This window comes from Hyaena hyaena, unplaced genomic scaffold (genome assembly GCF_003009895.1).
Source record: "Hyaena hyaena isolate Hyena2069 unplaced genomic scaffold, ASM300989v1 scaffold_28, whole genome shotgun sequence".
Lineage (NCBI taxonomy): Eukaryota > Metazoa > Chordata > Mammalia > Carnivora > Hyaenidae > Hyaena > Hyaena hyaena.
In genome coordinates, this window is record NW_024080660.1 from 5577075 (window position 1) to 5585685 (window position 8611).

The following is an 8611-nucleotide window of genomic DNA, read 5'->3' on the forward strand; positions in this document are numbered from 1 at the left end:
TTACTGCAAGATGGGAATAATAATTGCTCCTATCTCATTGTCTATTTATGACAATTAAACAAGATAAGGAATATGCCTGGCATGTGTTAAGTCCCCAATAAATGATAACTAATATTACGTTTTTGTCCCATAGAGCTCATTTGCATGTGTGCTGCGTCTATTTGGACAAATGACAAATGACATAGACTGAGTAGTTTCTAAACAACAGAAATTAATTTCTTATAGTTCTAGATGCTGAGAGATCCAAGATTAAAGCGCTGGCACATTCAGTGTCAGGCGAGAGCCCGCTTTCTGGGGCATAGATAGCCGTCTTCTCACTGTGTCCTCACACTGTAGAAGGGATCAGGGGGGCTTTGTGGGGTCTCTTTTATCAGGACACTAATCCTATTCATGAGGGCTCTACCCTCATGACCTACTCACCTCCCAAAGGACCCATTTCCTGATACCATCCATCAAATGGGGGGTAGGATTTAACATATGAATTTCAGCAGGACACATTCAGTCAAGAACATGTGTGTAAAAATTACTCTCAAATTTCCTTTCCTCTTCCTTTCTGCCCCTTTCTGTAGAGAACCTCACTACGCTGAAGCCAGAGACTAAACCTGATGAACTCAGCAGGTAGTCGAGAGGAGAGCTGGACCTATGGATGAGAAGTGTCGGGGACTGTGGAGAAGTGGTCTGCTTGGCCTCAGTCTCCTGAGGCTGGGGCAGAGGAGGGATGTGTGACTGGGACCATGACTCTGGAGGCCGGGGTGGAGGAGTGAGGCTCAACATGGAGGCAGGAAATGGTTGGGTATTGGGGAAGTGGAAACCCAGAGGTGGAAGAGCTCCGACAGGAGAAGGGAGGCCCCAGGACAATTCTGTGGACGCCGAGCTGGAGGGGCCTCATTTCTCATTTGCTTCCCTCAGTTTCAGCACAGCAGCCACAGTCATTTCTGGCTCCGTTGGTGTGGTGGCTCTCATCTTGCTCTTGGTGGGTCTCTTGTCCATGACCCTGAAGAAATGGAGACATGAGAGTGAGTTGAGCAAGCTGGTCTTGGACCTGAAAATAAAGAGAAAGAGTAAACTGGGGGTGGAGATGGGGGTGTGTTTCCTATGGGGCAGCCTGGGGATGGGAGAACTGAGTGAGCTATGGTGTCTCTTCTTCAGAGCCGCCAGGCACTCTGCACAGAGCAACAGAGTAATTTCTGGTACAAATTATTTATGCTGAAAGCCATATGTATTTATTGTTCATATGCAGCAGCTAAAAGAAATATTGATGCCACATAATCCCATCTAAATAATAAGTTATAGAGTTATAGAGCCCCGATGGGGCTCACTCTCCCTTCTCATCCTGGGCATTTAGCTTCTTCTCAGGGGCTCAGTGGGTTTAACACAGTGAATTTTGCGTTTCAAAAGCTTAAGCCCAAGTCCAGCAATCAACCAAGTAAAGATGGTTACTATGCCCACTCAATCTGACCCTGAATTTATTCATTTTTTTAGGGCTGTTTAAGGAACAACTGAGGCACCAGACCAAATTCCTCCATAAAACTTCGGTAAGGAAATAGTCATTGCACCTAGAGGAGCTTCCAGTCACTTCTGCCACAATTTCATGCTATTTCCAAAGTAGACCCCATATCAGAGGTGATTGGGATGAGGGAGAGAACGGCCCTAAAAGAAATGTTTTTTAAGATGGAGGGAAATCCAAGGCTTGCACAAGAACCCAATATCCCATGGCTGTCCTGTAGGGGGCCCAGTAGCTGGTGGTATCTGTGGAAGCCTCCAGGGCCTAGTTACCTGTCTCTAACTGGGGTCCTGTCTCTGAAGGAGGTTTCCTGCCATGCTGATGCCATTTATTCCAACGTGATCAACCTGACTCCCTGGAAAGAAGATGACTTCGCTGTCTATGCCAACGTGCCCCCTTTCCATCGCCCTGGGAAGATATCACCAGACCAAGTGGACTATGCCTCCATTGTCTTCCACTGATAGAAAGCCAGTGAGATGCTTCAGGCTGAGAGTCAAACCTGTGCCCCAACTGGCTTGTGCTGTAGATGGGTGTGTGTGTGTGTGTGTGTGTGTGTGTGTGTGTGTGTGTGTCTAGTTAGAAAAATGCATAAAACATTCTAATGACGATAAATGGCTGAGTGTTTCTTCTAATTTACTGGAAATAAAGTGCAGTCCTGATGGAGAGGAGTGGCATATGGGAGACAGGGACATGCTGCTCTAAGCCATCCCAGCCCCAGAAGCAGGTTCCTGAGGCAGACAGGCCCCCAAAGCAGCCCTTTCTAGTTCTTGCCCCTCCTGAGGCTGGGGCAGAGGAGGGTCCATGCTATTCAGGACTCAGCATCTGGATCGTGTCTCTCCTATTCTGCCTTGTCGAGAATTAAAGCCCTGCTCCTGAGGCGTGAAGAGCTGCCTACCTTGTGTGTCTGCGCCACAGAACTGCTGGGTAATACAGCAAGTGGGAGGCAGTGGGAGAGGCAGCAAGGCAGTGAGGGGCTTCTGGCTGAGGGAGCAAGACCTGGTGAGCGCCCGCAGGCACGGGGGGCCACCTGGGGAAGGGGTGCCTAGCGGAAGTGGGCTACCTGTCACCACTGACTGGAGACAGCTCTTGCGGGAATTTTGGAAGATGCCTGGAATTACAACCGAGTCACTCCTTCTTTTCTTCATTTAAAAGCATGTATTAAGGGGCGCCCGGGTGGCTTAGTCGGTTAAGCGTCCGACTTTCGCTCAGGCCATGATCTCGCGGTTTGTGGGTTCAAGCCCCGCGTCGGGCTCTGTGCTGACTGCCAGCTCAGAGCCTGGAGCCTGTTTCAGAGTCTGTCACTCCCTCTCTCTCTGACCCTCCCCTGCTCATGCTGCCTCTCTCTCTCTCCTCGAAATAAATAAATAAAACATTAAAAAAAAAACATGTATTAAACATCACCATGTTCTACACACTGGGAAAATAGCCGTGAACGCAAGGGACAAAACCTTGTCCTCACAGAGCCTACCTTCTCCAAGGGGGAAGCAGTCAATGGACAAATAAGCAAATACACAGACAGTCAGATGGTGGCCTACGCTATGGAGAAAAATAAAGCACATCATGGAATGTAGGGAACAGCAAGTGGGTGCGGGGTGCTATTTTGCATCGGATGATCCGGGAAGGCCTCCCCATTACTTGACCTAAGTGAAGTAAGGGTAAATAAGGAAGAGCATTCTGGGCAGAAGGAATAGCAAATGCAAAGTCCCTGAGGTGGAAGGATACCTTACATGGTCAAAGAAGAGCAAGGAGGTGAGTGTGTCTGGAGAGGAAGGGAAGCAATATGAGGAGGTGAAGTTTGTGCTGCAAATCAGCACCTGAGTTTGGGAATCAGGTATTCAGGGCAGCATTTCCCACTGCATATGCCATGGAATGTTAGTATAGAGCAGCCTGGTTTTGAAGGTGGGGATTATGCCTCTGGCTGCACCACTCTACACTCCCATTGCTCTTCTCTGCGAATCTCCAGCATTCTCCCCACGTACAGGGAACTCCAGAACCTCAAGCCTGGTCTTCACTCCACCTTCATCCTGTCATCACCCAAGGAGATGTCAGTGGCAAGGTAGCCAGTCCCCCAGTGTGTTCTAGTTATGGGAGACATTAATGGATGTAGGGATGGAGAGATTAAATGAGATCTATGACCAAATAAGTTTGGGTAATGATGACTAGGCAAAGAACAACGGAGGAAAAGAAATTTTCACTTAACACTAAAGCTGATGGAAGCCACTGCTTGTCTTCTAAGGGGGTTGGCTGGGTTCATGTCAGTAACACCATACTCTACAGCTCCATTGCATTCACGGGGACTGAGAAGAGGAAGAGAAGGTAGAAAGGAGACACTAACTTTCCCAATGCTCTGCCACCTTTTCTGTGTCAGTCAAGGGCAAGTCCAGGAGGAGACAGCCTTTGTGTTAGCAGAGATGTATAGTTACCCTGTGCCCTGGTTTGCCGTGGACTTTCCTGGTATATGCCTCTTGTCCCAGCAACATAATTATGAGACCTCCTTTCACTCAAAAGTGTCATAGTTTGGCTTTTGGCTCTTGGCTTAGAGGAGGCAGAGGTACAATTGTCTTCAGTCACCCCAAATCCGGGTCCGTCTGACACCAGCCACCTCCACCATGCCGCCTAAGCTTGACCCCAAAGAAATCAAAGTCAATACCTGAGGTGCACCTGTGGCAAAGTCGATGCCACGTCTGCCCTGGCCCAGAAGATTGGTCTGCAGGGTCCAGCTCCAAACAAGTTTGCCAAGGCAACCGGTGATTGTAAGGGTCTGAGGATTACATTGAAACTGGCCATTCAGAGCAGATTGAAGTGATACCTTCTGCCACTGCCCTGATTATCAAAGCCCTCAAAGAACCCCTGAGAGACAGAAAGAAACAGAAAAACATTAAGCACAGTGGAAATATCATTTTTGATGAGATTGTCAACCTTGCCTGACAGAGGCAGCACAGATCTTTAGCCACAGAACTCTCTGGAGCCGTTAAAGAGGTCCTGGGGACTGCCCAGTCTGTGGGCTGCAGTGTTGATGGCCTCCACCCTCATGACATCATAGATGACATCAATAGTGGTGCAGTGAAAGGCCTGGCTAGTTAAGAATACAAAGGAAAATATTTCAAAAAAGGGTCATTTGACAACCAAAAAAAAAGTGTCATAATTTGGATGGTAACTTGTGTGGCCGTCCATTAACAAGGCTTTGAAAGTGCAAAGGTAGGTCTAAGACCAAGTAAGGAGGGGAAAGTGAGGGTGTCTTATGGAATGAAATGAGAGGGAGTTGGGTAGGGGTGGAGGAGTCTGGAAGGACCATGTGTTGGGAGAAACAAGGAAAATTTTGATGGCGAGAGGGGCCAATCACATGAAAGACTTACCACCACAAACCTCAGGCAAGCCTGCTGAACACAGCAATGCCCAATGCGGGTATTTTGGGGAAGGGGAAAGGGGACCGAAATCCACATCTTGGTCAGCATAGAGCAGAAATAAGAGGGAAGTGGTCAAAGGTGCTTCATGAATGAGTTGGACAGTTTGGGGAGGGGCTGACCTCAGCTGGAAGTGAGCCCAGGAACACAAACCCTTTGGAAATTCTCAGAAATCTCAAAGAGGGCCCCAGAGTTTCATACAGCTAGAATAGTGAGCCGATGGTATTTAAATCTTAATGGATAGTTTGACCTCCACATAAATCTGAGTCGTAACAGTTAAACAGGTTTCTTTATTGCAAGACTTCTCAGAGCCTTCAATATGTAATGTGCTTTGTGAATAGCTATGCAGTGTCCTTTAAACTCTTCATGTCCCTGAGGAGCCTCCCATCGGGCAGGAACTATTTCTTGTAACACCCTGTGGGAAGAGCTGGAAGAAGGGGGTCCCCGCCTAGGTGTCATACTGTCACAGAGGGACCCCCGGGACCAGACTAACTCTACTTCTGCCCAGAGAGAGTACAGAGTAGCCATTAGAATTTCATGGGGGCAAATGGGGCAACAGTGCCCAGCCTGAAGCCAGGACACCCCCTCTACCAGCCTTGATTTCTGCACGAGGGCCCCCCATTCTTAGGTAACAAGAGACATCTCTGCAAGGCAGCAGCTCTCAGCTGGGAGAAATTTCACACCGCTTCCAGGGGACATTGGAAGAATAGGGAGACATTTTTGATTGTTACAGTGAGGTGGGGTGTGTGTGTGTGTGTGTGTGTGTGTGTGTGCGCGCGCGAGTGTGCGCACGCGCGCGCTACTGGCATACACTGGGTAGAAGCCAGGGATGCTGTTAAACATCCTACTGTGCATTGGATGGCCCTCCACCAGCTAGAATTATCCTGCACAAAAGTGTCAGTATTGCTGCTCTTGAGGACAGCTGCCCTGGCGTCGTCCTAGAGCTTGTGTGTGAGCCTGCATTGGTGCTGGCTCCTAGGCTAAAATAAAGATATTGCCCAGGCTCAATTTGGGACCACTGGTGATTCTAGCAACAGTAAAATGAACACTTAAGAGTGATTAAGAAACCTTAGCAACTAGAAGGGAGGGTGACCAAACACCCTGATTGGCTGGGGACAGTCCTGGTTTTAGCATGGAGAATTCTGGGTCCCAGGAAAGCCCTCAGGTCTGGGCTAACAGCTAGGACCCCAATACTAAATCAGCATTTGTGACTTTGGAGCAAGCAGCTACCTTCCCACCTCAGATGGGAGGACTCTGGACATTTCCAGCTAAGGTCGAGATGTTATGTGCCCAGGTCCTGGGCTCTAAGATAAATTCCCCCAGCTCATCCTCAGAAGTTGCCCACAGCTCACCAGGCTGGTGGGGGTAGCTGTCTTCCTCTTCTTGCTACCCACCCACACACATGACCCCTGCACCACTCTCTGAGGAGCTGCTCAGTGCATTTTGCTGAATAGATACTGCTCTTCTAGAAGATTCTTGGGAAATTCTGTTAAGTAGGTTGAGGAGCTTCTAGACGTTGTGGCCACTGTTATTTCCCCTGGAAAAGTACAATTCTGCAAGGCCTTGAAAATCCTCAAAGAAAATGGATCTGGCTTAACAAGGACAGGGATCGGCAACATGAAATACTTTGCAAAATCCTAAGAGAAATCTCTTAGGAGACCGGAAGTGAGGCTTACTTGCTCTCTTAATATCTCTATTAAGTGGATAGAAAAGGCTAGCTTCTCAGTGCCCAGCAGGGAGGAGTATTTTATCACTGACATTATTTAGAACTACTGGCTCATGGTGACAATAAAAAGCAGACTGCCTTTGGTTTGACTGTTTTTAAAATCCTCTACAGGGGCACCTGGGTGGCTCTGTTGGTTAAGCATCGAATCTTGGTTTTGGCTCAGGTGATAATCTCACAGTTCATGAGGTCAAGCCCTGCATCAGGCTTTGCACTGATAGCGCAGAGCCTGCCTGGGATTCTCTCTCTGTCCCTCCCCTGCTTGTGCTGTTAATCTCTTTCTGTCTCTCTCTGTCTCTGTCTCTCTTTAAAATAAATAAATACACTTAAAAGAATGAAAACAATGATCTACAGACAACACACCCCTTTAACGCTTGCCTCCCAGATGGACAGCTGCCACTGTCACCTGCATCACCCCCTTGGGTTACCACTGAGCTGACAGCGTAACCCAGCTCTTCACTTATTGTCTATGATCTTTACCAAGTTAACTAATTTCCCCATGTCCAGCCTTTCTTCATCTGTAAACTGGAAATAATAATGACTACCTCAACAGGTATTGTCCGATGACAAGCTATAAGATGCTAAAGAAAATGTGAAGAATTATTATCGGCTGGTTAAAAAAATTGATTATGGGGGCGCCTGGGTGGCTCAGTCAGTTAAGCGTCTGACTTTGGCTCAGGTCATGATCTCGCGGTTCGTGGGTTCGAGCCCCGCGTCGGGCTCTGTGCTGACTGCCAGCTCAGAGCCTGGAGACCGTTTCAGAATCTGTGTCTCCCTCTCTCTCTGACCCTCCCCTATTCACGCTGTTTCTCTCTCTCTCTCAGAAATAAATAAAACATTAAAAAAAAATTGATTATGTTCTAAGGAGTTATTTCTCATTGATGAGCCGAGTGAACTAGAATCAGCAGGGCTATGCTGCCATCATTAGAAGGGAGTGGCCATTGCCTATTAACACATGTTTTTCATTTTTTGTTTTCAAAACCTGCCTCAAGTATCATTTAGCAGCAACTCCTCATAAAAAGGAACTCAGCAAATACATAAATCACATAACCCCCACCTTTTCACTTCCTTAGGAGCTGATCACCCAAGTGGGAAGCTAAAATAGAAACAAAACAGTGGAAGAAAATTAGTGCGCAAGGTGGGCTAGCCCGGATGGAAGAAAGGACACACTTGCTGTACAAAGGTCCGAACTCAATGAAATTGACAAGTGCAGAGGAATGTCCTTCATTCCTTCCCTAAGGAATGTCCTTCCCAAAGGATCCTTGATTTTAGAAAAAGCTATATTTCAGGCTCTGTAAAAATAGTGGACTCCTCTAAAATACTCTGTAAATACGTTTCTGGGCATAGATGTTAAGAACTTGATTTAGCAAGGGCACCTGGATGGCTCAGTCGGTTGAGCATTTGAATTCAGCTCAGGTCATGATCTCACAATTCATGGGTTCAAGACCAATACTGTGCTGACAGCTCGGAGCCCGGAGCCTGCTTCAGATTCTGTGTCTCCCTTTCTCTCTGCCCCCCCACCCCCCAGCCCACATTCTGTCTCTCTCTCTGTGTCTCAAAAATAAATAAACACTAAAAATTAAAAAACAAAAAAACCTTGATCTAGGAAATTCACCGACGCCCCCATGGAAACACACCAGCTGGGACAATCTTGACTGCACGAGGAAAGGTGGAGAGACATCCAGGGGCTGGAACACGTTAGATGGGTGGTCCCTGAGATCTGGTGTCTGTGCACTGCTGTCCCATTCCTCCTGTGTCTTTCCCATGAGTTGGGGGTCTCCGCCTGTCCTTCTGGTATTGGAGAACCACGTGGCTCTCTCCTGGGACCTCCATTCTTTCACTCTATTCCCAAAGGCTTCAGGGACATCTGCTTGCTGAGGCCACTGAAATCTGTATCTAGAACTGCAGACAGAAGCTGGAGTGTCTCTGACCAAAGATGAGCCCCTGTGTCTGTTTCCTGACTCCTTTTCACTTTCCAGA

The 8611-nt window shown here is 47.8% G+C and overlaps 1 pseudogene; it reads left to right on the forward strand.

Annotated features, from left to right (window-relative positions):
* Nucleotides 1-4071: 4071 nt before the first annotated feature.
* On the forward strand, nucleotides 4072-4588 carry LOC120228838 (annotated as a pseudogene).
* The last annotated feature ends 4023 nt before the right edge of the window (nucleotides 4589-8611 follow it).